Source organism: Silene latifolia, chromosome 5 (genome assembly GCF_048544455.1).
Source record: "Silene latifolia isolate original U9 population chromosome 5, ASM4854445v1, whole genome shotgun sequence".
Classification (NCBI taxonomy): Eukaryota; Viridiplantae; Streptophyta; class Magnoliopsida; order Caryophyllales; family Caryophyllaceae; genus Silene; species Silene latifolia.
Window position 1 is genome coordinate 32,705,013 of NC_133530.1, and position 8,704 is coordinate 32,713,716.

Sequence of the window (8,704 nt, forward strand, 5' to 3'; positions counted from 1 at the left end):
AACTCTAAGCTCTCTGCCTCTAACACATGTGACGGATCACTCACATACTTCCGCAGCTGAGATACATGAAACACATTATGCACCCTCTCTAACGAAGCTGGTAAAGCCAAACGATAAGCAACCTCTCCAACCCGCTCTAAGATATCATAAGGCCCTATGAACTTCTGACTCAACTTGCCTTTCTTCCCAAATCTCATAACCCCACGCATAGGAGACACTTTCAGAAGAACCTTGTCCCCAACCTGAAACTCTATATCCCGGCGATGTAGATCTGCATAACTCTTTTGCCTATCCTGAGCCGCTCTCATCCTTTCCCTGGTCATCTTAATCTGCTCATCCATCTCATGTACCATCTCTGGTCTTAGAACCACTTTGCCTCGAAGATCTTTGCATCGTCCCAACAAATCGGACTCCTATATCTCCTCCCATATAAGGCCTCAAACGGTGCCATGCCAATACTAGTGTGATAGCTGTTGTTGTAAGAAAACTCTATCAAATCCAACCTCTATTCCCAGCTACCACCAAAGTCCATCACACAAGCTCGTAACATATTCTCAAGAGTCTTGATTGTTCTCCCAGTCTGACCGTCTATTGCAGGATGAAATGCTGTACTCATCTTCAACGTTGTTCCCAAAGATTCCTACAACTCTTTCCAAAACTTTGAGATAAATCTCGCATCTCTGTCAGATACTATGTCCTTAGAGACTCCATGCAACTTTAGCACATTCTTCCGATAAGCCATAGCTAATTGTGCCTTAGTCCATGTATCTTTCATTGGCACAAAATGAGCTGACTTGGTCAGTCGATCCACTATTACCCATATCATGTTGTTACCTTGTTGACTCTTCGACAAACCCACGATAAAATCCATAGAAATGGATTCCCACTTCCACTCAGGTACCTCTAAAAACTGAATCTTACCTTGTGGTCGTCGTTGTTCCCCTTTAACTCTCTGGCATGTCAAGCAACGGGCCACAAACTCAGCTGTTTCTTTCTTCATCCCAGGCCACCAGAACGTGTTCTTTAAATCCTTGTATAGCTTGTCACCACCTGGAGGTACTGAATATGGTGTACAATGTGCCTCTGTCATGATTGTCTTTTTCAGCTCCTCATCATTAGGGACACACCGCCTCCCATCAAACCTCAAATTACCATCTGTATGAATAGAGAATCGAGACACTGTCCCTTTCTCTACTCCAGCTCTCTACTCAACTATCTTAGGATCCAACACCTGTTTACCTCGAATATCATCATAAAGATCAGGCTGCACTGTCAAATCTCCCATGGCATCCCCTCTCTGCATCATATGTATCCCAAACTTCCCCACCTCATCTCTCAACCTCATCAAAGATAAAGCTGTACACAAAGAATGTACACTCTTCCTACTCAAAGCATCTGCAACAACATTGGCTTTCCCTTCATGGTAGATAATATCCATGTCATAATCGCCAATCAGCTCCATCTACCTCCTCTGTCTCATGTTCAACTCCTTTTGAGTGAAGATGTACTTGAGACTCTTGTGATCATAAAATACCTTAAAGGTCGCCCCATAAAGGTAATGTCTCCAAATCTTGAGAGCAAACACCACTGCACCCAACTCTAGATCGTGCGTAGGATAGTTCTCCTCATAAGTCTTCAATTGCCTAGAAGCATAGGCAATTACCTTACCGTTCTGCATCAACACACATCCCAACCCATTCTTTGAGGCATCTGTATAAACCTCAAAGTTCTCGATCCCTTCAGGCAATGTTAAGATAAGAGCTGTGGTCAAACGCTCCTTTAATGTTTGGAACGCCGTCTCACAACTCTTATCCCAACGAAACCTGTTCTCTTTCCTCATCAAAGCTGTCATAGGTTTAGCAATCTTGGAGAAATCCTTCACGAACCGTCTGTAGTATCCAGCTAAACCCAAGAAACTCCTGATCTCAGCAACATTCGTTGGTGCTTCCCACTTTGTCACTGCCTCAATCTTGCCGGATCCACAGCTACCCCATCCTTAGAGATCACATGTCCCAGAAAAGCAACTCTCTCTAACCAGAACTCACACTTGGACAACTTAGCATATAACTCATGCTCCCTCAAAGTCTGCAACACAATCCTCAGATACTCCTTATGCTCCTCCTTAGTCTTGGAGTAGACTAAGATGTCATCGATAAACACCACCACAAACTTGTCCAAAAACTGTCAGAAGATTCTGTTCATCAAGTCCATAAACACAGCCGGTGCATTAGATAACCCAAAAGGCATCACCACATACTCATAATGGCCATACCTAGACGTGAAAGCTGTCTTTGGTATGTCCACCTCTCTAATCTTCACCTGATGGTACCCCGACCACAAATCAATCTTGGAAAAGACTGATGCACCACTCAACTGATCAAACAGGTCATCTATCCTTGGCAAAGGATACTTGTTCTTCACCGTCACTCGGTTCAGCTCCCTGTAGTCTATGCACAACCTCAAGCTCCCATCTTTCTTCTTCACAAAAAGAACTGGTGCTCCCTACGGTGATACACTAGGTCTAATGTATCCCTTCTTTATCAGATCATCCAACTGTTTCCTGAGCTCCTCCATCTCCTTAGGACCCATCTGGTATGGTGCCTTAGAGATTGGCCCCGTCCCCGGTTTCAACTCAACTGTGAAATCTATCTCCCTCTTCGGTGGCAACCCCGGAATCTCCTCTGGTAAGACATCTCGCAAACTCACCCACCATCGTATCGATCAACTGTCGGACTCTCCATCCGGTCATCTCTCACATGACACAAGATCAAAGGACATCCCTTCCTCAGATAGGACTTCAAGGTCACAGCTACAATCAACTTAACTTTGGGTTTGACCACAAACCCACGATAAGACACACTAACGCCCTTAGGACCTCTCAAAGACACTTTCTTTTGATGACGGTCTATCTTAGCTTTTTACTTTCCCAACCAATCCATCCCGAGTATCATCTCAAAACCGTCTAAAGGAAACTCTAGCAAGTCTACAGGTAGATAAACTTGCCCAACTATCATAGAGACATCCCTATACAACCTCCCACACGGTACAGACTCACCTGAAGGTATAAAAAATTTCTCACTTACAGACTCATATACCCTCAAACCCAACCGTTTAACATGACTCGAAGATATAAACGACAGAGACGCCCCCGAATCAAACAAAACAAAGGTATGAATACCGTTAACAAGAAAAGTACCAGTGATAACATGTGCATCGTCCTCAGCTGCTTTCTTGTCCATCATGAACAAATTTTCCATCGGTCTTCTCTCCACCTCCTGGACAAGATCTTGGTGATGTGGTCGGCTTAGCACCCGACCCCTGATTGTTGTTGTTGTTCGTAGCTGGTTTCTGATAGGAATTACCGCCATTACGGTTACCTCCACCCTGGTTGCTCTGACCTCCCCGGTTAGACCATGACCCAATCGGTCTATTGCTCGCATAACTCTGTGCCGGCCCCTGAGAATAGCTCACCTGAGCCGATCTCTGAAAAGCTCCAGGTACACTCGTGCACTCATGTCTCTTGTGGCCTACAACGCCATAGCCATAGCAGGTAATCCCCCAACTACCACTACCACTCGCACGGCCACGCCTAAAGGAAGCCCCAGCACTGAACCCTGAACCAGAAGAAAACGCTCTAGCCTGATTGTGGTTGCCTTTCTTGTAGTTAGATTGGCCACCACCTTCACTCTCAGCCTTTCTTTTCTCACTACCTCTCTCCCGAGTCATCTCCACCAACCTCTCAGCTCTCCCAACCCTCTCATAAGCTTCCTTAACATCAGTAAGGACTCCCACGGGTAACTTGTCCATGATCTTGAGGGTCAACCCCCTCTCAAATCTCAGCGTTAGGTTCTCCTCAGTCAGACCCATGTCCTCAGCATATCTAGACTCCTTATTAAACTGCTTGTAGTACTCAGCCACTGACATATCAGATGTCATCCTAAACCCATCAAACTCCTCCCTCAGCTTACTCCTCACATGCTCAAGTACAAACTCTTTCCTCATAGCCCTCCGGAACTCTTCCCAAGGTATAGCAGGTAAGCCCTGCTTCGTATACATCTCTCTAGCACTCGCTTTCACCTTGTCCCACCACTCACCAGCTGCCTCCCTCAAGTAGAACGCAGCTTGTTCTACTTTCATCTCATCAGGACAGTGTACCAGGTCCAGTATGTTCTCCATCTCACGATGCCAATTGTCAAGAAGAATTGGCTCCCCGGTCCCCTTGTACTCTTTTGGGTTAAACCTCGCTATATAAAGGCTGATCTTAGAGTGATCAACCTCCTTATCCTTTCACACTCTCTTTAGGGCCTCCGTAAGAGCATCCTGATGCTCCAACATCTTAACTATATCGTCGATGTTCATGCTCTCAGCTCTCGCATACAAAGCGGTTTTCTTGGGCGGCATCTTGAAACTATATAAGAAAAGGGTAGATATAAACATACGTACTATAACCCCAAAACACGATAACAAACTGCCCAGAACCCACTCGATCGAGTGCCTAAACCTACTTGATCGAGTAGCGGCTACTCGATTGAGTGCCCCGACTTCAGACCCAAAACAGACCTTCTGATCTCTAACATACTCGACCGAGTAGCACAGCCACTCGATCGAGTGACCCCCTACTCGATCGAGTGCCCTATATACTCGATCGAGTACCCAAAAACACGATTCTGATTATAAAAATGTCAAAATACCCACTCGATCGAGTATCTCACCCACTCGATCGAGTACCCCTACTCGATCGAGTCATGCCGACTCATATATACTACCCACATGTTATCTCTCATAACCCAACGTACTATGCAACTTTATAAACTCAACATTATAATCTAACTACGCATGCGATTCTACACAACTCCTCATTCAATCAGCAAATAAACTATTCATGTTATCAAATGCCACATAATAAACAACTATCATGCTTCCTTATTCAAACAACATATATACACACCCCACCAACCTTTTATTCACAATTTCAATTCTCTACTCCTAACATCCAACAACTCACAGCATATATCGCTACATCACATACAAACTAGCAAACACCACATACAACTTTGACATATACCCCCCCATGTGACCGGTTCGAAATTGTAGGGCAAGTTCGCGACTTAAGGACGTCTCCCAAGCCTTTGCATTAGCTCCTACAACCTTTACCCCGGGTTCATTTTAATTGACTCCCTATATTCATTAGATTCATTGGTTACAGGTTTCAGGATCGTCGCTCTGATACCATTTTGTAACACCCCCATACCCCGTTACAACAATTGGTATCAGAGTCCAAGGTCAAGACTTAGGTCTCTTCTGTTTCCGTATTGTCTTTTAGGCGTTATTTGAGTTTGTTTATTTTTTGGGTGAAAAGATGTCGGGAGCGAATATTATGAAAGTTGACATGTGAGTTTGGTGAGTTTGTTTAAGAATGTTAGTGTTGACGGTAAGGTGAAGTTTCCTCCTTTACAGGTCAAGCTAATGGATCCTCAAGATAAGCTACCAATATCTGTTTTCGCGCCTCAATGAGGTGATTTGGGCTAAAGGTGGAATTGTTATGACTCTTGAAAGAGATTCCTTGGATCTACTAAGGGGTTGTCTGAAACGTCGACGTGAGTTTGTTCTTTGGAGCGTTGGGTTAGACTAGCTAGTTAGTCTAGTATTTGGAGATGATTTGTGCTCGCTTAGAATGTTGCTTTGATTTTTACTTGAATTTTGTTGCCTTGGTGTAGCATGTTTGTGGTGGTCATGGCACCTAGTATACTCAAGTGAGACATTATTTTTTCGTGGCATATGTGTCTTTTTTTGGGCAATTTGGTACGACGATACATTTGGCCATGATAGTTTCGAGAAGATTTGTTTTGGAGTCTTGTGTACGTTGTTTTGGTACACCGTTCCATTTTTTGAGACATTAGGTATCTCATATATTTGTGGACGTTTGGTAGCTGTTGTGTAACACCTCGGCCCAAACCCTGGGTCAGGAGCGGTCACTCACGGTAGCTTGTCAGGCTGTGTAAGGAGCGTCACTCATGGTACCAGACTGTGTACATGGAATATAGATCAACACGGGTCCCTTTCAGCGCATTCTATCCTCACTCATACACATCCCGGGAACCTGTAACACCCCCATACTCCAAGTGCCTTACCAGGACCACTCAGGTATGAAGATGTTACCATCTCGGTTCCCCGAGGCAATGATAATCATAAGACAATAACAAAAAAGTATTTAAATAGTATTAAGTTAAGTGAAAGATTACAATCCGGAAATCAAACTGATAAAATGTGAATACATGTTCTCCAAAAACCAAATGCCTAAAAGCTAAACATAATGTCTGACAATAGCGGAAGACTCTTCTAACTGCAGTGATGACTCATTCTAGCTAGCCCATGTATCTCTACTCATACCTGCTCAACAACTGCTCACCATCCCCGAATGGATCACCACAGCTTTTAAAACAATAAACGGGGTCAGTACTAATCACACAATTTATATAATCCAACAACACACAAACAACACAGCTCAATCGTCACAGATATACTCCGAACTCCATCACCAACTCCACAATACTGACTACACACTAAAGTGTGTAGCCCTGCCAGAGTGCCCATCGCAATAGGTCACTCCACGCCGCCAGTGGGGGACAGCAGCCGTTCCCACCTAATCCCCGCTCATCTCCGTCGAGCGATAAACCCAAATCCATTAATGTGCACATCCCTTCTGTGGCGGGTTCCACAGAAGGGAATAATGGGCGTGAAGCCACTCCCGCAAGTGACTCAACTCAGCCAGGGACGCGCCCCGAAGAACACAGACAGATACAAACAATCACAACTACTAAACAGCAATCAAAACCAACAACCGTCACAATACTCGTATGATAATATTCAACAATCACAGATCATAACCAACACATTATGGGACTAATACTGAGTAGGGAAACCCTACCTGGAATGCAATACAGTCAGACGATCTCAACAACTGTTATCAAAAGGCCTCTTCTACGAATCCTCCTCCTAACATACGATCATACAATTGCTACCAATCAAGAAAGACAACAAAACCCCAAAATCCCCAAATTAGGGTTTAACTAACTTTAACAAAATACCATAAAAACAGTACGTAGATCTTACCCTCGACGTAAGGATCACAAAGATGTAAATAAAGGTGAATTCCGACCTTCCAAGCTCCGGAATTTGCCAATAATGCGATGAATGCGAAGTACGTAGATTGATTTCTCTTTTGAAAGTAATTAGGTTTGTAAAAGTGTATTATGAAAGTGACGGAAGTGTTTAAATATTAATTCGCATTATTAACAAAACCCGACAAATCATCCCCCCGTAAACCGGCTACTCGATCGAGTAACTGACGTACTCGATCGAGTGCCGCCTACTCAATCGAGTATCAAGGCTACTCGATCGAGTACCCAACAGGTCAGAAACTATTTTAAATCGCAAAAAACCCTTACTCGACAGAGTAAGGCCCACTCGATAGAGTACCCAGAGACTCATAAAACCGTAGTATTATAGTCTTCCCTCCTTAAAAAGAACTTCGGCCCACTTGGACTTTCCTAGCTATTGGTGGTTACAGGTGATTTTCTACGTTAGCTTGTCTTCTACGTAGGTTTTGGTTTTAGTTGATCTTAGGAAGTTAGTTAAGGTTTTCTAATTTTTAATTTGTATTAGGAAATTAATAATTAATTTCATGGTATTAGCATTTATTTCTTAATTAGTCTAGAGCTCCGTTTGACAAGACATTTCAGGTACCTAATTTGGTCAAAGTAGCTTATTTGACCAAAGTTTCAGGTACCTTATTTTTTTTGTAAGCGTTTGGCAAGTAGCTTATTTAATCAAATAAGCTACCTGAAATAAAATGCTACCTAGAGTAGCATTTGAGATTTCAGGTACCTGATTTGGTTTGATTTTCCGTTTTTACCCTTTAAATCTATACTATTAAATAATTATCTTATCCTTTTACGTCATTTCATCAAAATCAGTTACCTTTTCTGTTAGTTTGCCAAACATTTTTTTATATAATCAGCTACCTTATCAGTTCCTAATTTTCAGCTACCTTATCAGTTACCTTTTCAGATTTCAGTTACCTTTTCAGTTTTCAGCTACCTTTTCAGGTTTCAGCTTCCTTTTCAAATAGTTTTACAAACAGAGCATAGATCTCTTATTAAGGATGAAATAAATCTATATAAATACTCTCTCTAATCCAATCCAAACTACCCACTTGTTAGCGGAATCTAGAATCCTTCGGAACTCCGCACAACATCCATTGTAGAATGTTATAGCTAGGAACCAAGCATACAACCCATGATGTGGACATTGCCTTTGAAACTCCTTGTACCTCTCCCAAGCTTCATATAAGCTCTCAAGAGCTTGTTGACTGAATCCGGTGATTTGGCTCCTCAAGGTTTGAGTTTTCTCCGGTGGAAAAAACTTTTGATAGAAAGCAAGAGCCAATGTCTCCCAATTTGTGATTCCCATAGCGGTGCGATCAAGGCTATTGATCCATAGCTTTGCCTTGTCCTTCAAAGAGAAAGGGAAAAGTATTTCCCTTATTTGGGCTTGAGTGGCCTTTGTTTCTTTGAATTATGGAGCAATAGTCACAAAAGTTTTGCACATGAAAATTGGGATCTTTCAAAGGACTTACCCCAAATTGCTTCCTCTACACAAGGCTAATAAAAGCCGGTTTGATCTCGAATTTCGGGGCTGTAAT

At 43.0% G+C, this 8,704-nt stretch overlaps 1 non-coding gene across 1 annotated transcript; it reads left to right on the forward strand.

The window, feature by feature from the left end:
• Positions 1 to 8,293: 8,293 nt before the first annotated feature.
• Positions 8,294 to 8,401, forward strand: LOC141658237 (small nucleolar RNA R71). The gene has a single exon (XR_012549134.1). It is a non-coding gene; the product is annotated as a small nucleolar RNA R71 (small nucleolar RNA).
• Positions 8,402 to 8,704: the final 303 nt, after the last annotated feature.